The sequence below is a fragment of the Odocoileus virginianus genome, chromosome 28 (assembly GCF_023699985.2).
Source record: "Odocoileus virginianus isolate 20LAN1187 ecotype Illinois chromosome 28, Ovbor_1.2, whole genome shotgun sequence".
NCBI lineage: Eukaryota > Metazoa > Chordata > Mammalia > Artiodactyla > Cervidae > Odocoileus > Odocoileus virginianus.
This window is the reverse complement of record NC_069701.1, coordinates 6,005,770-6,028,521: the sequence shown is the minus strand read 5'-3', so window position 1 is coordinate 6,028,521 and position 22,752 is coordinate 6,005,770. Positions and strand designations below refer to the sequence as shown.

The window sequence follows — 22,752 nt, the reverse complement described above, 5'->3', positions numbered from 1 at the left end:
AAAGAGTTATATATGACTGAGCGACTGAACACACAGCTCAGCACAACAAATAATGTATCCCAGGTCAGACTTGTTACTTATTATTCTCAAGTGATATCTACTACTCAGGCTGGGCTATAACTCTCATAGCAGCTTCCTGCTTTCTCTGTTTCCTTAGTAGATCCTGGTTTTCTAGGATCATCCACTCAGAGCTCAACTGGTAGGAATAGTAACAGCATTTAATAGAATACTGGTGGTAATGTAATTCAATCCCAGTAAATTCAATCAAACAAGCTTCTGAATGTCTATTATAAATAAGGCACTCTGGTGGATTATAAAGATGAAAAAGAAATGAGCACTTTTTCTAAACACAACTGAATGTCTTATCACTTTTTTTGCATCCCCTATCCTTAGCCCAGTAACTAGCAGGGTGCTCAATACATGTTTTTTTAAATTAATTAAACAAAAAGCACCTTGAAAAATAGCAAGAAGCAGAGCTCTTTTATAAATGTGTTCCTCAAGAAATGAGGCTTTTTTTTAAATTCTTTTAAATAAAATGCAACAAAAATATCAAAATACAAAAACAAGTCAAATTTTTTTTTCATTTAAAGGCCTCACTGAGAACATACTTATTAATGTTTAAATATCATGTACACTGCTTGCAGTTCTCTGCTGAAGCTAGGTTTATTTTGCACACTTGAGGCATCTAGACACTTGAACTGGCATGTCTCCTTTGGAAAGGGAAGCAGAAGTTAAATTTGCCCAAAAGTCAAAGTCCACAGGCAAGACTACAGGACGCTCAAAGTTAAGTACACTTGATCTTCTGCATCCACGGGTCCCACCTCTACCAGTTCAACCAACAGAACCAACAGATGTGGTTGGTTGAATCCAGGCGGTCAAACAAACAGATATTGAGGGCCAAGTGTACTATGCCATTATATATAAAGGACTTGAGAATCCAGATTTTGATATCCACAGGGAGGATGGGAGCATGTCCTGAAACTAATTCCCCATGGATATCAATGGACAACGGTAATCAGATCACTTTTGATCACCTCTCCTAAAGGCTGCGTGTCAAAGAATTGATGCCGTTGAGCTGTGGTGTTGGAGAAGACTCTTGAGAGTCCCTTGACAGCAAACCAGTCAATCCTAAAGGAGATCAACCCTGAATATTCATTGGAAGGACTGATGCTGAAGCTGAAGTTCTAGTACTTTGGCCACCTGATGCAAAGAGCCGGCTCATTGGAAAAGACCCTGATGCTGGGAAAGATTGAAGGCATGAGAAGGGGACGACAGAGGATAAGATGGCTGGATGGCATCCCCGACTCAATGGACATGGGTTTGAGCAAGCTCTGGGAGATGGTGATGGACAGGGAGGCCTGGCTGCTGCAGTCCATGGAGTTGCTAAGAGTCAGACACCACTGAGTGACTGAACAAGAAAGGCAGAAATATTTACATTCAAACTCTGTTTGTTCATTTGGGATGGTATCTATATTCCCTGAAGGAATCATTCAAAAGCAACTAAAGACAAGTTTTAGACAAGAAGAATTTCCCTCAGAGTTTTTGAAATGTCTCTATCCCTGTCTATCTATCTTGTTTCATGTAGAGTGTTTAAGATGGGGGTAATCTTCATGCCCATAAAGTGAAAGGTGTTCATCATGTCCACTCTATCATAGACCTCTAGTTGCTTCCTTTTGCCATTTCCTGAGACAGACACAGCTCTCTCAATGATTTTCCAGGACAAGAGAATAATTTAATTCCCCGAATCTCCCTAAATTCCTCTAAACAGATGTTCACACTTGTAGTACTAGAATAACAACTTTACAACAATCATGTACCTTCACAAGACTCTTCAATTTCCCATAAAGCATGAGTCAACCTTTACAGTGGTGGGTATGATATTCATGGTTTCTCAAGGAATTGCAGTTACCTGACATTAATCAAATGCACTGGGAAGAGAGATACAGAGAAATAGTTAGCAAGATACATACATATACACACACATGTGTATGTGTGCCAAGTTGCTTCAGTCGTGTCTGACTCTTTGTGACCCCATGGACTGTAGCCCACCAGGCTCCTCTGTCCCTGGGATTCTCCAGGCAAGAACACTGAGGTGGGTTGCCATGCCCTCCTCCAGGGGATCTTCCTGACCCAGGGATTGAACCTGCCTCTCTATGTCTCCTGCATTGCAGGTGGGTTCTTTACCACTAGTGCCACCTGGCAGGCCCTATACACACATACCTAAATATAAACATATATATACAGAAATGGAGTGAGATCAAGAGTGAGAGAAAGAGAAATTTAAGAATCCATATGTTCTACTTACTGAGAGAGCAAGAGGAGTGTTGACTCCTTCATATAGTCTCTTTCCACATGCCCAGGATGATCATCTTATTGAACTGGAATTATTTCAAGATTTAAGAATTGTCTTGCTTTGATACGGCATGGTCACTAATGTAAGCCAATTATTAGGCTGAATCATATAAACTTTTCATTTTTGCAGGTCAAAACTGTCAAATTTTAGCAATTTTCTATTGTTCCACTGTCTAGATCACCTCTGACTCATTCTGTTGGTGAAGGAGAGATTCCCCTACCCTAAGTAATGCAAGGTAATCAGACACAGGACACCCAACTCTGGACAAATAAGATTGACAGCTGTTTATTAGTCACATGCACCCACAGCAAGGCGAGGAGGACATTACTGGCCGTGTAGGGCCACAAGGGTCTCACTTGGGAGGAGAGTGAATACGTAGGGGTGGTGGGAGGCAGGCTCTAGAGGATGAAGATAGATGCCCTTGGTTCCTGCAGGAGAATATAACTGACTAGGTTGAATAATTTCCCAGATTACAGGAAGCAGAGCAGCAAGGTTGAGGTAGCCTGTAGCTGCTCCAGCTGCCAGGGAAACCAGCTGAGTGAGGAGAGTTTCCTGCTCAGCGGGAGGCATATCGGGTAAGTGAGGAACTGCTAGACCCCGGGGACCCTCTGAGCCACGTCAAGGCAGTGAATGAAATTGTCAGTATTATAATACTTCAACCACACTTCAACAGGTGTTCAACTGACAGAGAAAAGGGTTCTCTATTCTACTGGTGTAGAAAAGTTTGTTCTGTTGTATTCATACATCTGACAAAGAATGTTCTCAGTGATCATTTTCACAATTTGATTTTCTGATTATGTGCTGAGATTGTTGCTTCTAGGTGTGAGCCCAATACTGGTCCTTCCCTTCTTCATTACCAGCACAACCTCAGTTTTATTCAGGATGACCATGTCCTCAGAAAATTTGATGTCACAATCTCCGTTTTAATGCTGGTAACCTGGCCAAGAAGATGTTATTAGGAGGCTACAGGGAGGATCTTCCCAGAAAGCAGTGTGTCCTTAGTATAATATAGCACGCTTATCTAGCATACATCTTTGGTTCTTGGCATCTTCTTCTGTTTCCTTCCTTGCACCTAGGCATGAAGGGGCAATACCTGGAAATGAAGAATCATGACCATGAGGATGATGTAATGTAATTTCACAATTACATGTGAAATTTTTCAGGAGTTAGTGTAGCATAATTTGAATCTTGGTTTCCACTCACAGCTATGTGAAAGTGTTATGTAAACTTTATGAGTCTCAATTTTTTCACCATGTACTTTTCAAGATCCCTGTGAAAATTTTATCAATACCGTAAGACACTGATACATTTATTTAAAAATATTTATTGTTTCAACCCCTTAGATTGTAAAAGTATGAAAAGCAAAATTAACACGGGAATGCACCCTATAGAGTTTTTAGGGAGGGAAGTCAGAACCTTAAAAGGAGAGCATTGTCCTGGGTTATAAATTATTATGAAGTATAAGGTATGGCTGGCAGTATGTTATTATTGGAGACAGAAGAGGCAGTCAAGAAAGTTTTGCTACTTTCCGTTATCATTAAACTTTTCAAAATAGTTATTTATACTTGTCTTCATTCTTTGCTGCCTCCCCCAGTCACTTTCCCGTCTATTCTAATCTGTCTTTCCCATTTCTACGTTGTCATTGCCTGAAAACAGCACTGTTATACTCACCAGTAACTTCCATGTCTCTGTAATGAATGTACATTTTTTGGCACCTGGTTTTAATTACCTTTTTGACATCATCTGACCCAATTAAATTCTCCCTCTTTCTTGAAGAACCTCCTTCTCTTCTGTGACAACCGGCCCGCCCTCCCTCTATTTTTCCTCCTGACCTCCCTGTCAGCCTGCCAGCTCATCCGTGTTTACTTTCTATCACATGCTGAAATTCCTCAGAGCCAGACCTGAAATTTCTTCCTCTTATCTTTCTATATTCTTAATGATATGATTCATCCCTTGGGGTCAATAATAGTTATGTGTCAGTAATTCCAAATTTTTATCTCCAGCCAAGATTTCTCCTTCAAGTCACAGACTCAAATCCTGACAAATCCCTGCTACCACATGACAAATTATAGTTAAAATCTTAACTCGCTTTTAACTTCCCAGTATGGGAACCCTCTTTTCTTACTTGAGAAAATTAAGATAGCCCTTGTCCTGCAATAAGAGTTTAAAGTTCCAAATCCTTGTTTTTCCATATTTCTTGGTAGTGACAAAATAGGGACATGTCATAGGATCCATCAACCTGATATATCTGTCACAGACTTTGAATGGAGAACTGGTGACATAAGGAATTAAAATTTGTGAGACATTTCTCTGGCCGTGGTGTCAAGGGGAAAAATGATCTACCAGCTATGGTGGAGTTGGTGACAGGACTTCATAAGGTGTTCAGAGTTCATAAGGTCAGGGGTGCACTCTACATTGTCCATAACTGGCTTCTCGTGGACCAGTTCTATGGCATAGTTTTGGCCATTGTTCCTGAATCTGCATTCATGGACCTGGCTCGGTACCAGAGTGGTGATTCTGTGAGCCACTAGATAACATTTTTTTTTTTGCTTGTAAACTCTTTACTGAAACATAACACTGATACAGACAAGTAACCAAATTCTAAGTGTATAGGCTTAATTGTCAGGAAGCATTTAACAGGAGGCTTTCTGTGTGCTGTTTTGGATCTGTCATAAACCCTCTGTTAAAAGGAGGGGCAAGCCTCTCCTGGTGCTGAGGAATCCAGGCATTTCCTTCATTAGTTTTTCAATACGGTGATAAGTACCGTCTTCCTTCTTATGAACCATACGGTAAAAGTGATTGTTTACAACTCTCTAATATGGATCGCCTTATGTTTTGTGAATCTGGAATTTTAATCTTCATCTTTGCTGAGAATAATTACCTTGTAAGACAGTACACATGCCCACACCATGTTGATTAAAACACCTTTGCTCCATCAGAGCTTGGGTGTCTGTGTCTGTCTTTCTTTATCTCTCTCTCTCTGTTTCTGGCTGATTCCCTAAAGCGTGAAAGCCGGCTGCATAACCCAGGGAATATTAGCCTCTTTCCTTCTTTCACTATCTCATCGTTGACTCCGGACCACCAGGTTCCGGTCCAATAATGGACCAACACGTGGCGCCCGAACAGGGACTCTTGTACGCAGGGCAGATCCAGACAGAGTGAGCCCAGAGGGCCTATTGAGGCCGGTAAGCACTAAGACATAGGTCACTCGGCTGGAAAGCCCCCTCACTTTTCTACTTTACTTCATCGCTTATTTAAAGTTCAGGGGTTTTCTGTTTCACACCAGTGAATAGAGGCTTGCCTTCAGACAGTGGTTAAATGTGACCCTTGGTCCCCTGATGATGGTAGTTTTGATTTAAAATTTTGGCATTGGGTAAAAGAAAATGTTGAATGAGCCATCAGACAGGGAAAAAAATATTCCAATAGATTTCTGGCCTTTATGGGCTCTCATTGAAGCTGTGATTCTACCATTCCAAGGTAATTCTAGCCCTCCTGATATTCGGCAACAAGCAGAACACTTATTACATGAATATGAATCAGATGATGAAGCCTTAAAAGGCCCAATTAAAACAACATAAGTTATTTCAAAATTTTCCTACTAACCCTGCCCCCATTGTTCCAAGCACTCCTCCCCTGCCAGCGGGCACAAATCCCAAAGTCTCTCCCTTGATAGAACCTAATGTTTCTGGCAACAACTCCCTTAAGCCCGTACTGTAATCAAAAAAAAGAAAGAAAGAAAGAAAAAAGCTAAAAGACAACTAAAAAAAATTACTTGTTTATGAAAATGCAAATCAGAAATGTCAAAGGGCTATAGCCCCAATCCGTGAGACAGGGACTATTTTTTATTATTTGAAGGCTTGTGGCAATATAGGATAAAAAAACTCAAAAGATGTAAATACTAGCTGAAAGAATGGCTGCTGCCTTAAAAAAGGGAAATGAAGGATGACTTACATGTAGAGATAAAAACCATTTAAAAAGAGATTGCCCTAAGAAAGCTAAAAAAAAAAAAACCCCCAAAAGTCTGCCCCCACTGCAATAAAAAAAAATACATTGGGCCAAAGAGAGTAAATCTAAATTTGACATTGAAGGAAAACCTATTCTGGAAAACTCAAAGCAAGAAACCCCCCAGGTCCCCTTCAACAAAAACCAGGGGCAAATTCCATCTTTTCCCTCAAACCCTAAACATCCGGCAGTGCTGCCGTCGATATACCAGCCCTAAATGACTTTCTACTTTACCCTCAAGAAGTCCCCTTTAGAATACCTACCAGATTTTTTTGGCCCCTACCCCCCACAAACCTTTGGTCTTTTACTTGGCCAATCTAGTTTGACTTAACAGGCAAAAAGGCCAGGGGTCTCCAAATGGAGAAAATAGGCGGCAAGTGTCAGACATTTTTATCTCTCTTAATCGGCCAAAAAAAAAAAAAAAAAAAACCTAGCGGTATATTTTTTTCCTTCTCTATACAAATTTAAAAAGAGCTATCTCTTAAAATACTGTGTTGCCATAATGACACCTGGTTTCACTTGAAGTTAACTATTCTCAAACCCTGAGTTAACCAATGCATTTTTCTTATAAAAATGTTTGTCTTAAGCTATGTTAATGTGCTATACATTTACCCCAGACTCTGTCTTCAAGTCAGTTCCTCCTAATGGCTCAGAACCTACTTGACAAACTAGTATGTTATACTCAGATATTGTTCCCTTAATCTATGTAAAGAAAACTATTTATATGATAATCTGCCTTTCTTCAAGATTCATGTCAATCATTTTATGGCCCAGAACAACTCACCTGGTGCCAAGGTTATCTCAAAATACATGTTGTGGGTGAGGGGCCTGGTGCTAGTCTCTGAGTTTTGAGACATTTCCTTTCTCTAATTAGCAGACTGCTGGTAGTTTTATGACATCTGGCTAAAGACTCACAGGGGGACACTCTTTCCCTTCTTACTGATGTCTGTCAGAAGCTGTCTCTATCTCCTTTATACTTTAATAAAACTTTATTACAAATAAATCTCAATTTAAAAACACATTATAAACTTCTACTGATTTCCAAATAACTTTTCTAAAATATTTTGTAGAAGTTTCATTTCATTATCCTTCTGGTAAGCTGTAAAATTTCTTCAAAAATACTAAATGTATTATTTTCCACATTATCAGCTCACAGCCTATACCACAAGCTGAAAATTTTTATATAGATAAGACTAAAAATGCCAAAGCTTCATTCTGGTCTCTTAAAAAATATAAAGTCTTTTATACTAAATTTCATTCTGCTCAACAAAATAAATTATGTGTTCTTATTCAAGTTATTTGCCTACATCTTTAGTATAGTCTCTGATTCTATATATTCAGTTTTTATATTAAAAAATATAAAAACCTCCACCATAAACTCCAATCAACTATTATTCAACAACTCTTTTTGAACCACAATTTGTTATTAAAAACTGCACTTCTCCCATTCATATTACACATATACGAGCACATCACAAACTAAAGTTACAAATAAAAAAATTTAAAAAGGGGGAATACACAGGAACACTACTGTCTTCCTTATCTAAAGCAGACTTTACTAGATTCCAACATAAGATATTTTTTAAACCTATAACTATTGTTAATACAGCTCTATTTGTTTTAAATTTTTTAAACCTACCACAGGGAAATATTTTAACAAGGGCAGAAAGACCTTTCAAAGAAATTGAAGGACACTTCTCTTCCTCTGCCCATTTGGTATCAAGACGGGTTCAATAAACAACGGAAATCTGGGAAATTAATCTTACAGGGAAAGGGATATGCTTGTATTTCCCCAGATGGATCCAACAAACTTTTTCCTTGGAAAATTCAACCCAAGGGGGCCCCCGGCATTCAAAATGGAGATGAAACAACGAGAACCCCAGGAAGAAGAAATTCCAGCACGGGCCATGGCGGCTCTAAAGATCTTCAGAAAGTGCCACCTTTGGTGGCAGCAACCCTATGATCTCCCCACTTGGGGACAAATAAAAACCCTTACTAATTGGGCTGAAGATTTGGTCTCTCAGCAGGGAATGCCTCCAAGTCCTGAATACATTTTCCCGGTAATGCTCAGCCTGCTAGTCTGTGCCTCCCAAACTTAAATGGGCTACTTACCCAACCCCCCTTATTATAGGTCATAAAATGGATGGAGAAAAGATGGATCATATCAAACAATGACTCCACCCATATGCCCCCTCCCTGGAACCCTCACACCCTGGGGAGGAGGGAAAACTGATTAACATTTCTTTAGGCTATGAAGTCCTTCCGTTGCCTGGGCCCAGGAAAATTGTGCATAAACATTAGCTGACAAACTTGGGCTTTCATCCTGCCTCCAAAAAAAAGACTTTGGGACATTGCTGCCCTTTGTCTGTGAACCATGTTTACACTACTGAAAGTTTAGGGAAAGAACAAAAACACTATGTAAAAGGTTACTAATAAAACATTACCATGACAAAGGGCTTCTTGGCTGGCTTGACAGTGGAATGGCACCCCTCCCCCTCCTCCTCCTCGAATCTTCCTCAGTGAACAAATTGGACCTGAACAGTGGGACATATGGAAACTTGCTGCCAGCACCGAAGAACTTGGGACTTAGACCGGACATTTCACAGAGACCAGTCTTGGTCATAGTATCTATTTCTTTCGCTGTAATCAGTCATATTTTATACAGGCCTATGTCCCACTTCCTTTTGTTATGGCCATAGAAAATTTACAATTTAATAAGACTTTACGTTTTGTAACTTGTATTCATTGCAAATTTTATGCTGCTGCTGCTGCTGCTAAGTCGCTTCAGTCGTGTCCAACTGTGCGACCCCATAGACGGCAGCCCACCAGGCTCCGCCATCCCTGGGATTCTCCAGGCAAGAACACAGGAGTGGGTTGCCATTTCCTTCTCCAGTGCATGAAAGTGAAAAGTGAAAGCAATCGTGTCTGACTCTTAGCGACCCCATGGACTGCAGCCTACCAGGCTCCTCCGTCCATGGCATTTCCCAGGCAAGAGTACTGGAGTGGGAGGCCAGTACCTTCTCCAATTTTGTGTTACTCCTGTTCAATTCAATCATAGTGCCTACAATTGGGAACAAATCCAATTTCATTTACATGATAATGCCTCTCTGAATGTACAATTACTGCAAAATGAAATCCTTGAAACTTTTTCTAAATGTCTGCCCTCTTCCACTAACTTTAGCTAAACAGCTCGCTGATTGATTGGGCTAGACCCACAAGGATGGTTTCAAAGTATTACTCACAGCATCGGGTCTGGAACTGTAACTTTGGTGATTGTCTTGATAATTATATTTGTTGTTTATTGTCACCTTTCTATAAGGTTGGTTAATACTAACCAAACTCATTTGGTCAGTACCTTTTTTTTACAGATATAATAAGATAGGGGGAATTGTCAGGAAGCATTTAACAGGAGGCTTCCTGTGTGCTGTTTTGGATCTGTCATAAATCCTCTGTTCCTTATTAATTCCTGAATATTCAGGAATTAAGAGGAGGGGCAAGCCTCTCCCAGGGCTGAGGGATCCAGGCATTTCCTTCATTGGTTTTTCAATATGGTGATAAGTACCCTCTTCCTTCTTAGGAACCATACGGTAAAAGTGATTGTTTACAACTCTCTCTCTTTAATATGGATCGCCTTATGTTTTGTAAGTCTGGAATTTTAATCTTCATCTTTGCTGAGAATAATTCCTTTGTAAGACAGTATATATGCCCACACCATGCTGATTAAAACACCTTTGCTCCATCAGAGCTTGGGTCCCCATGTCTGTCTGTCTGTCTGTCTGTCTTTTTTTTCTTTCTTTTCTTTCTTTCTTTCTCTCTCTCTCTCTCTTTCTAGCTGATTCCCTGGAGCGCAAAAGCCGGCTGCATAACCCAGGGAATATTAGCCTCTTTCCTTCTTTCACTATCTCATCATCGACTCCTGACAACCAGGTTCCAGTCCAATAAAGGACCAACACTTAATGAAATGACTACAAACTAAAAAATGATGAATATGTAATCGACACTCCTGGAAGCATCCTTTGTGCCTACTTCCTTTCACAGCCTCTCTTACAAAGGTAAATGTAACCATGACTTGTGAAACCACAGATTTGAACTCTATATGAATAGTTCCATACAATATATGTCCTTGGCGTCTGACTTCTTTCACATAACATTATATACTTGGGATTCACCCACATTTTTGCAGGTGGTTGTTGATTCATTCATTCTTATTGGTTTATATTTACCATGAGTTGAGAATACACAGTTTATTAATCCATTTTCCTGTATACATCTGAATAGTTGCCAGAGAGGGACTAGTTTGGTTCAGTTCGGTTCAGTCGCTCAGTCGTGTCCGACTCTTTGCGATCCCATAAACCGCAACATGCCAGTCTTCCCTGTCCATCACCAACTCCTGGAGTCCACCCAAACCCCTGTCCATTGTGTCGGTGATGCCATCCAACCATCTCATCCTCTGTCGTCCCCTTCTCCTCTTGCCCTCAATCTTTCCCAGCATCAGGGTCTTTTCAAATGAGTCAGCTCTTCACATCAGGTGGCCAAAGTACTGGAGTTTCAGCTTCAACATCAGGCCCTCCAATGAACGCCCAGGACTGATCTCCTTTAGAATGGACTGGTTGGATTTCCTTGCTGTCCAAGGGACTCTCAAGAGTCTTCTCCAGCACCACGGTTCAAAAGTATCAATTCTTTGGTGCTCAGCTTTCTTTATAGTCCAACTCTCACATCCATACATGACTACTGGAAAAACCATAGCCTTGACTAGATGGACCTTTGTTGGCAAAGTGATATCTCTGCTTTTTAATATGCTGTCTAGGTTTGTCATAACTTTCCTTCAAGGAGCAAGCGTCTTCTAATTTCATGGCTGCAATCACCGTCTGCAGTGATTTTGGAGCCCCAAAAATAAAGTCAGCCACTGTTTCCACTGTTTCCCCATCTATTTGCCATGAAGTGATGGGACTGGATGTCATGATCTTAGTTTTCTGAATATTGAGCTTTAAGCCAACTTTTTCACTCTCCTCTTCCACTTTCATCAAGAGGGCTCTTTAGTTCTTCTTCACTTTCTACCATAAGGGTGGTGTCATCTGCATATCTGAGGTTATTGATATTTCTCATAGAGAGGGACTATGTCCACCATTATTTCCAACAGTATTGTTTTGAACTTGCCTGTATTTATCTTTTGGTGAAAATACGTATGTGATTCAATTGGATACATATTTATGAGTGGAATTGCTGAGTCATAGGGTTTTTGAATGTTCAGTTAGACATTTCCAAACAGTTCTCTAAAGTGATTATTCCAATTCACTCTTTTGTTAAAGTGTATAAGCACCCCAGTTCCTGTGTACTGTCATCAACATTTTAGATCAACATTTACATTTTTGCCACTTTGGTGACTAGGTAGTTTTGTTGAATGAACTTATTTCAGATTTCCTTTATAAGCAATTGTCTTTGCTCCAACTGCTATAACAAAATCACCATATACCAGGTGGATGGCTTAAATGAAAATCATTTATTTCTCATAGTTTTGGAGGGTAAGTCTAAGATTATGGTTTTTGCAGATCCAGTGTTTGGGGAGAGACCACTTCCTGGCTTATAGACAGCCACTTTCTCCCTCTATTCTCACATGATTGAGAGAGAGGAAACAAGATCTCTGTCTCTTTATGAGGATGCTAATGCCACAATGAGGGCTCCACCCTAATGACCCAATCACCTCCCAAAGGCCACATCTCCAAATACCAGCAGGTTGAGGATTAGAGTTTCAATAAATGAATTTGGAGGGGAGATATAAACATTCAATTTTTTAGCAACAGTGAAATTGAGCGTCTCTTCAGTTGTATATTTTTCCATTTGGATAGCCTGTGATCCTGTCTCTCTTGAGAGCTTTGCCTTTCCCATTAATTCATAGGTTTTCTTGTATATTCTGCACTTATTGCTTTGTTAGCATACATATGTAACTATTAGTAGGTTTTTTAATGCTTTCTGGATATGATTCCTTTGAGATATATAATATCTTGTCTCAATCTGGGGATTGCTTTTATCTTTTCATTCTCTTAATGATGTCATTTTATAAAAAAATTTTTTTTAAAGAAGAGAATTTTCAAGTTATTCTGTATGTTCAGTGCTTTTTTTGTCCTAATTAAGAAACAATTGAGTTCATGTAGATGTTTTTCCATATTTTCTTCCAAAGATTTTTTTCCCCAGCAAGTTATTTTCTGCATAAACCAGACAAAGCTTGCTTACTTTGCTTTCAACTAAGAAGCCTGATATTTATAATTACTAGATGTCCCAAAGGTACCCAAGATCCATAAAAAATAAAGCAAAATTTGTTCTACCTTCAAAAATAGGTCATTCCCTCTATTATCTATAAAAGCATGCTAAACCAGCTGTGCAAGCCAGAAATCTAGGAATTATCCTTGATAGCTCCATCTTTCTCAGTTACAATATTTAATCTGTCACCCTATTAATTATCTATTGCAGTGTAGCAAGTTAGTAGTTTAAAACAACAATAACCATATGTTATCTCACAATTTCTGTCATTCAATAATTCAGATGTAGCTTGGCTGGGCAATTCTGGCTTGGGAATTCTCGTAAGTACATAGTCAGACGTCAGCTGAGACTGCACTGACCTGAAAGCTTGACTGGGGCAGAAAAATCCACTTTGAAGTTGGTTCAAACCAACATGGTTTGCAAGTTGGTCCTAGCTGTTGATGTGAAGCCCAATTCTTCTCCACATGGGCTTCTTCAAAGGGCTGCTTGAGTGCACTCATGGCACAGTTGCCAACTTTCCCCAGGAAGAGTGATCTAAGGCACCAAGGCAGAAGTCACAATGCCTTTTATGATCTAACCTCAGTAGTCATACATGGTCACTTTTCTAACATTCCATTGGTCATGCTGGCCAATTTGACTCAATGTGGAAGTAGCTTATAGAAGAGCGTGACTATCAGGAGGTGAGGTTCATTGGGAATCATTTTGGAGGTGACTCCAAAATCATTAAACCTCCTGTAGCTTCATTTGTTGTTATTAAAATAAAAATACAGAAAGCCTTATTGATTATTCTGATTATAAATGTTATATATTCTGATGGTAAAAGATTCAAACAATACAAAAACATTTAAAGAAGTAATTACAAATCATTGGAAATTTCATCTTCTATAGGTTATGGTCAATTTTTTAAATATCTCTTTATGCAAACCCTCTTAGTTTGACCTTAATAATACACACAGGCTCATAGTGCATACCTGTCTTGTTTGCACTCAACATGTTATAGACATATGTCCAGTTAATAAATATAGATTTATATTATTATTTGTAATCACTTCCTAGTAATCTACTGTAAGAATTACCAAATTTAACACAATAGATGGTCCTTTAAGTAATTTCCAGATTACTTTCTGTTTTATACAATAGTGTATTAAGCAACATTATACATAGATCAATTGTTCTCTATTTTCGGTGAGAAATATCTCTCAACTCTGCCACCACTGTGGTTCAAGAGACCATCATTATCTCTTGTTTAATATGCAATGCCTCTCTGGACCCCCTCAACTACTTTCATCTCACCGCATCCAGAGTGATTTTTTTAAAAAGATAAACCTGAACTTTTTAGTCTCCAGTAGTTTTAAGAAAATGTCTAAAACCTCCCTGAAAGATGTATTGAGTCTTTCATGATCCGGCTCTTCCTCTGTTTGCTGAACTATCTCCTCACTAGTCCTCTTTCGCTTTCTCAGTGCCTAGACACATTCAACTCGAGAGCTTCCTCCCAGGATACTGTACTCTCTACTCCCATTTGTTATTTGACTAACTCCTAATCATTCTTAAATACCCAATTGAAATGCTATTTTCTTAAAGTTCTTTTTCCCCCTAAGTTCCCAAACTAAATTAAACCTCACTGTTAGTCTCTCTCATAGGATATGATACCTTTCTACCATACTTCTTATTTCAGTCAACAACTCTTTGGGTATTTAGGCAACTATTTACTTCCTATCTCTTCTACTGAAGTACTATGAGAATAGAAATCATATCTATTTTGCCTCCCTTAAGAAAGAAATGCCTAACTTAGAGTAAGTCAATGCATACTTTGAACAGTTTTGAACAAGTGGATGGATGGATGAGAGTGACTTAGTATCTAAAAGGCCAGATGAGTAGGTTGGTAGATTTAGCTGGCCATATCATTTCCCAAAATGACTGGTTCCAGAATGTTTGTTATAAAATTGTCTGTATCTGGTGAGTGGTGGAGGGGCTGGGGGATTGCACTGTGGTCAACAGGCTCAATTTGTAAAGCAACTCTTAGCATTAGGTTTCACTCAGAGTGGGAGCTTAATATGTCATTGTTGTTATTGAAGGATTGCCAGTGCATGCATATAAAAGAGGGAGCACTCTGCAGACATGTTTTGCCCTAAATGTGTTACTGCCAATTATCATACCCTACTTTAGCTAGATTATATAAACATTTCTGATACTCTTGCATTTTGTTTAACTACAGAAGTCCCTAGCATTGGCAGGAGATCTCTAAATCTGAAATGCCTCTCTGTTTCCTCCAATCTTTACTAACCAGAAGCAACCTAGATTCCATGTTAGTTTAATGCTCTATGGAATAAAATGGCAATAAAAGAAGTATTTTCAACTAGGGCCATAACTTGAACTCTTTAAAATAAAATGCTTCAAGGCTTCAAAAAATGAGGGCATGAAATATTTTTAGTTGTCGTTATTCTTTATTTGAGGCCCAGTTTTTAATTCCATGGGCTAACTTGATAACTTTTAGTTTCTTAGAAATATACAAGGAACAGCAATTTCACAGTTATAAATCAACTTCCTGAAAAGCAAATTTGGAAACAAGATCTATACAAAGATGAACATTACATACAATGCAAGGGTTTGCTATATTTATTTTTTTCAGCTTCATATATGGTGGAAAAAAATCTATGTAGTTGAAATATACAGCATATGTTAAAGGCCACTTAATTTGCTGTGGACCCTCAATTTCTGAATGTTTTGTCAAATTTCTCTTCTGTTTACAGGCATAATCTGTCTCATGCTGAAGTTTTTCTATTTGCTTAAATCAGATATGCATGTATTTAGGAAAGAAGAGTAGTTGCAGAATTTTATTTGCCTCTATCAAGCAATTTTTTGGTGGAAAATAACCAACAAGTTCAATTTCTCCCAAGAGGGAATCATTCTGCCTTACTTCCTGGGATGGAAAGCAATAAAATAGCAGTTATAAGCCAGACTCTTAATGGCAGCTGGAAAATACAAATTTTTAACTTCAATTTTATTCTACTTTGTAATAGTAATCCTTTGTAATTTGTGTAAGATTATAGGGTTTTTATAGTATTTCCATGTTTACTGAAATATATTTTGTGCTTGTTTATACTTCCTTGTTAAAGAAATTTTGTGTGTTTCTTACACTTAACATGTTAGCTTAAGTCTTTTCATCATCTCCTTTTAGGATGAGAATCCCAGAAATTTTTTGATGAAAACACATTTATTGGATCTGTGCCATGAATACATGTGCTCAGTACATTTAAGAATTCACACACACACACACACACATACACACAAGAAAAAACATGTGTTCATGATCCAGAATCCAATACAAAGCAAGGACAAGTACCTAGACACCAATAACACAAGAGAAATGTGGTAATATGTGAAAGGATTGATAAAAATGCCAAAAAGTTCTGAACAGAAAAACTATCATTTAGGATATTTGAGTATCTATTATACACTAGATATTTTGTAATTTTATATACCAGGTTTGAAAAGTTAACCATATTTATGTAAAACAACTCATTTTCTATGAATGAATGAAAAAAGATCCTTAAAGTTCTTGAGTTCACAAACCAAGAATAAAATAAATAAAGGGATGATTTAGAATCAAAAAGCATGTCTCTAGCCCAGGTACTTGTTTACGGAAAAGCTTCCTAGAGGATTGTCCTTTGAACTAAACTGAGCCTTGAAGGAAGAGTGAATAGAATTTTGAAAAGGCAAAGAAAACAGCAAAGGAAACCAGCTACCTGAGCACAGGTGTGGAATGGATCTCTGTGAAGGGAGTGAACTCAAGCACAAAAGTGAGTTCTTGGCTCAGAGCTGAGAATTGATGGAGGAACATGAACGCTAATGTACAACTGAGACTGAGGCCAGGAATAAGATAAAAGGGAAGACTGGGCATTAAGTGAGAAGGACGTTAAGAAGGTGGAGGCATGAATCAGCTTTTAGGAGGAGAAATGAGAGATTAAGATGTAAAAATACATCATGTCACTATATGAACTGAGCTTGAAAAATTCCCATGTCGCTATTTTTATCTTATACTGAAAAGCATTCTGGTATCTCACTTATGCCTTGTGTGTCAGAGACTTAAAATGGTCACCAGTAGCTTTATTATCCTCATCTCCAGGACGTATGGTTTCTTTGTTCATTTCCCCTGGCACTTAGATAAAACCAGTGATAAAGTTCTGGCCAGTGAAGTTTCAGTGGAAGAGATAAGTAGTAAGTACATCCAAGCATAGCTCATCAAAGCCCCCCATGTCTAATCCTAGCATCTTTACTGCCTCACTGGATAAATAAAGAGAACTGAAAGACTTGCATGAGAGATAAGATGAAAGGATCTGGGTGCCCAAGTGACTTTATGGAGCAGAGACCATCCACGGACCTACACTTCCATGTCAAGTGAGAAACAAGTTCTATTTTGAGGTAAGTCGCTAGAATTTGGGGACTATTTCTTTCAGCAGTTATTCTACCCTGATACCCCTTCCTGAATAATTTGCAAGAATCATTATCCCTGACTTGGACTCTGATTGGCCACTGCTATTCCCAAGAGACTGAACAGTGTGGGAAAAATTGTTTCAACACTGTTGAATACTGCCTCAACAGGACTCACAGTATTGCCATGGAACCCTGCATTCTACTGGTTACAAACTGTTCTCGTTCCTTTCATGGCCTAATTTGAAGGTTCATCTTTCTCCTTAGGATCTTCCTGCTCCTACTTCCAGCAGGTGAGTTGGCTGTTTTGCTTTTAGTTAAGTGCTTATTCAAGAATCATGACCATCTTTGGTTTTTTTCTTATTAAGTAATTCTTTATGTACTAGAGATATAAGATCATTATAGATATAATATATAAAATGGCTACCATTTTAAAAGACTGACTATACCAAAAGTTGAAAAAGATGTGGAAAAAGCAAAACTCGCATGTACTCTAGAAAGGAATGTAAAATGGTACAATCACTTTGTAAAATTTTTGGCAATTTTAAAAAAATTTTTGTCTATCATATAATCCAGTCATTCTACTCCTGGGTAGTTATTCAAAGATCAGAGAGGAAATCCCCAGTAGTATATGGCCAAGAAGAGGTCTCCCACTGAGGATTTTCTGTGGTTTGTGGTTGGAGTGACATGTAAGCACCTTTCTCTGTTTTTCCCTTGAAATCTTCAGTAAGGTCTATGTAAGTCACTGGTTATTGTGTCAGTTGTTTTTTTTTTTTTTTTTATGAAAAGACTGCTGATGATTTGGTTAGAATAGCAACATGTGTTGACCCTTTAACTTTGTTCAGGTATTTTATTATGCACAGTCACATGTGTTATCTATTTCAAATCTTACAGGAATTTTGAGCAGTAATTATTATTACCCTTTTAGAGATTGAAAAACATATGCCCCGTACTAAACCTCAAATGAAACAGATAGCAACAGAAAACTTGCTAAGAATAACATACTGGAAGGTCCCAACATTTGCCCTCTACATTCCGATGAAAGATAAAGCTGGGACTTCCCTGGTGCTCCAGTGGCTAAGACTGCTTGCTGTCCACTCATGGGGCCTGAATTCAATCTCTGGTCAGGGAGCTGGACCCCACATGTCCCAACTAAAGGTCCTACATGCTGCAAGTGAGACCTGGCGCAGCCGGATAAATGAGTAAAATAAATAAAAGGTAAAATAGATAAGTAAAATAAATGCAAAGATAAAGCTGCTTATAGACTTCCCTGGCAGTCTGGTGGTTAAGACTCCATGCTGTCGATACAGGGGCCATGGATTCAATGCCTGGCTGGGGAAACTAAGATTCCGCATGGTGTGGCAAAAAACGACCAACAGAGCAACAACAGTAACAAACTGGTAAATCTGCTTATTTTACCTCTGCTTGGAATTTTTATCGTATTCCTATTTTTGATCAGTCTCCAGGTAAGTATTAGTGAGAACCTATTGGGCACTGGGCTTGAGATTAAAAGAAAAAAAGGGGGGGGGGAGGGAGCAGAATAAGAAGTGGTCCCTACCTTCAGTGTTTGAAAGAAGATGGAGACTAACAAGATATTCCCTAGATGTCTACAGTGAAAGTCAAGACAGAGGCCAAAGAAACCCAGAGGCAGGGTCTTGATGGTGTGAGAGATGCCAGTCTTTTCAGAGGAAGTGACCCTTAGCTGAGTCTTAAAGATATGCAGAAGCAGAAGAGAGGTAGGGGAAAGGGGCACCAAGCCGCTGAAGGGGGAGGGACTGGCTGGTACTAGGGCATTACAGTGAGGAACCCCAGAATCAGCAGAGAGCAGCAGATGGTCCGGAATGGCCACAGCCTGCTGCAGGTCAATGCATGGGGCCCCAGGATGAGCCTGGGGGCAAACAACAGGCGATGCAATCTGCAACGCAAGCTCCTGAGAAACTGCTCTCAGGCCTGGCAATCCACTGAGCCCCTAATTGGACTCAATCTCCTGGACTCTACCCACAGGCATTTTCCAACCATTTTTCCCCCCTCTTAGATGTATAATATGGAACTCAGGACTTTGATTTTCATTTCTTTTTTAGTATGCTTATACTCATTTTAAATGAGAGAACAAGTGATTTAATGGGGCAGGCTTCTTATGTGGACAAAGATTGGTAAAATAACCTGATTTCATCCACAGTTTTGCAGGTTCTTTAATGTGACCTGATCACCTCCTCCAGGGATGAGCAGGCCTTAGAGGCCCTAGAGGACCATCTCATACTAAAAATACCTAACTACTGAACTGACAAATTAAATGGCGACTTATTCATTTATAACACAGGGATGACTCTCCATTATCCAGAATTCCAGATCTGGACATGCTGAGTAAGGAGAATATGATTTAGTGAAGAACTACTCCGTGTTATAGTGGACACTTCCTTGTATTATTTCAATCACTTGTCACCACAGCTCTGTGATATAGTTCTTATTTTGTCCCAATTTTATATATGAGAAACTTAGTGAGAAACATTAAAAGATCTACTTTGATCCCATAGCCTATAAGTTTTGGAGCTAAGATTCAAGTGCTTTGATTTCTACCCCATGCAATGAGCTGAGTGCACCCACACTGGCTGAAAAAAAAAAATGATAATGATAATTATTTAATTAATGTAATTATAATTTACTGGATATTTTCTGTATGCATGCATGCTTGCCAAGTCTCTTCAGTCATGTCCGACTCTTTGTGACCCTTTGGACTGTAGCTGGCCAGCCTCCTCTGTCCTTGGAATTCTCCAGGCAAGAATACTGGAGTGGGTTGTCATTACCTTAAATACTTTGACATGCATTATCTTACATAACCTTAACAACTCTGTTAAGTGAGAAACTATTTCCAGTGAACAATGAGGAAACAGATGCTCAAAAAGTTTAAATAACTTTCTTGCCCTGGTTAAGTGATGGGGCAGATATTCAAACCATGTCTTTCTGCCCGCAAAGTACTTTTTACTGCCAGGCAATGTTAAGACTATCTGATGAATAAAAATCAGAATGGAGAGAATTTGTTAATTGACAGAATATTTCATCAAGGGTGTGGTAGAGGATAGAAAACCACTGAAGTTCTCCTAGGAGGGACTGATCATGTCGCTTCATGCCATGATGCAACAGACATTGAATATCTAATACTATTATTTTTCATTCTCACTAATAATTCTTATTAGTCACAAAAACTCATCACTATCTTTTTTTCATGATAGAGAGTATGCATTATAATTTTCAGTCTATATTGTCTCACCTTTCTCTGAGGATAAATTTTAGGAATTGAAAAAGAAATGAAATGTCCCAAATCTGAGGAAAAAGCGTGATTACTTTTTGATGACATACTTTAGCAATCTTTCTTTACTAAATTGGTGGTATATCTGATTAACTTTCAGGTCAGTGAAATTAGAATTTATCCTGCAAAATGGATGTACATATGATAGTTTTACAAGTTTAAACCCTTTAAGAAATCTTGGGACTAGATCAATAAATTTTAACAGGTATTTCCTTCCAGCACCTCAACTTACAAACTTATTAAGACAGGGTTTTGTTTTGGTTTGCTTCTCTTTGTGGAAGTAAGATTTGGATGGGGTGGCAAGTTTGAAGTAAACCTAGACCTTTGCTCAGAACCAATGCATCCGAGAACTTTCCTTTAACATCCCTTTGTTTCTTGAGCCTGGACTCATTGAGAAAGGGTTTGTTTCTTTACACTGCAGCCCAGTCACCTGGCAGGAGGTTGGGTACAAAAGAATGTGCTTTCTAAATGTCAGCTGAATAAATGAATATTTGAATAAATTCACCAACTATGGACTTCGTTTCATTTTTACCCTGCTTCCTTTTTTTGGAAAGATACTCAATTGAGTTTTCTCATCCATTCATTTTTATTCCTTTGCAAAGAGTACCCCTTGGGACGTCTCTGCCAGATCTTTCCTGGGAGCCCTAGCCTGTCCGGCTTGGTGTCTCCCCAACAGTCTGGGCGGACCCTGCCCCTCCCCCTGCGCCACCCCTCCCCCAAATCAGTTCACATCGTCTTTGAGGATGGAGTTTCCAAACCACCTTCTACTATGCATGGTTTCCCCCTCCTAAAGTTGAACAGGCTGGTGAAAATTTAGGCAACGTAGAGAATATTTAAAACAAAAGAGAAGTAACAGGAAGATTAAGGAAAGGTCACTACAGTTAGCGAGAAGGGTGTGACTCACTAAAAACAAAAAACCACGTTAACTGACAAAGAGCAAACCGGAAGAAAAATCAGGAGAACCTTTTGGGTGGCTGATTGAGACAATACCAGAGCTGCAAGTGATGAGAGTGGGAAAGTCAGTCAGAAAAGACTATGAGGTAAATCCATGGCTAATTCATTTCAATGTATAACAAAAACTACTGTAATGATGTAAAGTAATTAGCCTCCAACTAATAAAAATAAATGGAAAAAAAAAGAAAATGAATAGAAATTAAACTAAAATAAAGATAGAATAAAATATATTAAAAAAAAAAAAAGACTATGAGGTGAAGAAATTTGCAGGACTCTTGGAGGGAGGTCTATGCCTGGCTTTCCCCTGGCTGACTCTGTGACTTTTCTGTGCATATGACCCTCATTTTTAAAATAAGGATATTAGACCAAATGATACATAGGATCCTTTCCAATTCTAACATTTTATAGAGGACTAGAATTTTCTAGCAGGTTAAATGGGTTCTTTGTCGTTGTTGTTGCGCTGGGTCTTTTGTTGCCGTTTGTGGGTTTTCTCTAGCCGTGGAGAGCAGGAGCGCCTCTCTAGTTGTTCTGCATGGGCTTATTGCGGTAGCTTCTCTTGATGCAGAGCACAGGCTCTAGGCACATCGGCTCCAGTAGCTGCAGCATGTGAGCCCAGTAGCTGGGAAACACTGGCTTAGTTGCTCCCCACTTCCTCCTCACCATGTGGAATCTTCCCAGACCAGGGATTGAACTTGTGTCCCCTGCATTGGCAGGCGGATTCTTATCCACTGAGCCACAGGGAAGTCCTAAATGGATTCTTGTATCAAGTCCCATATGTATATTTAGTCTGAGACAATTTTTGATTGCTCTTTGTATTTTCTTCCTTATTTAATCCATGCTTATTGAGTGGCTGCCTGGTATTTGACCAGTGTTTTAGGCAGTGGGCATACAAGATGGGGAAGATATCATCACTGCCATCTACAACCTCACAGGCTGGGCGGCCACAGCTTTCTAAACAGCAACAAGGCCACTGGAGCAGAAGTGAGGGCTGGGGGAGGGAGGCAGGGATGGAGATAAAATGGAAAGGACAAGGGCAAGGGAGAGCATTTTACAATTTCCTGAGATACAGATGGGGCCACCACTTTTAAAAAAGACAGTAAAAGATGGTTATGATTTTTACTTTGACTCCTTCATTTTATGAGGATGGTTAGTGTCTACTCTATGACCGTGGCTTCTTAGAAGGTTAGTGAGGGATTCACTGGACTTTCCACACCTCCTGTGAAGGAGATGGTTGGTTTTTGTATTATTGATGTGGCCACTACCAAGCCTATATGTTTGTGTTAACTGCACAGTTGACTGCTTGGGGATATTGAAGGTTGCTCAGTGATTCCTCATGGTCCTTGATGCTGACATAGAGATTCAAATTGCAGATGGCAGTCCTGAGAAGAGAAGAGCCTAGCTCTGATTGGGGCCCTGCAAGTGGGCATCAGTGTGTGAAGCAGGTGGG

General features: G+C 39.2%; 2 long non-coding RNA genes across 2 annotated transcripts; one reads left to right on the top strand and one right to left on the bottom strand.

Annotated features, from left to right (window-relative positions):
- Positions 1 to 2,612: 2,612 nt before the first annotated feature.
- On the bottom strand, positions 2,613 to 13,214 carry LOC110129021 (uncharacterized). Its single transcript, XR_002311357.2, has 2 exons — positions 12,973 to 13,214; positions 2,613 to 3,446 (listed from the first exon to the last, which is right to left on the bottom strand). It is a non-coding gene; the product is annotated as an uncharacterized lncRNA (long non-coding RNA).
- LOC110129022 (uncharacterized) lies at positions 13,211 to 20,855 on the top strand. The gene is made up of 5 exons (XR_011484280.1): positions 13,211 to 13,293; positions 16,882 to 17,035; positions 17,216 to 17,337; positions 18,355 to 18,444; positions 19,232 to 20,855. It is a non-coding gene; the product is annotated as an uncharacterized lncRNA (long non-coding RNA).
- The last annotated feature ends 1,897 nt before the right edge of the window (positions 20,856 to 22,752 follow it).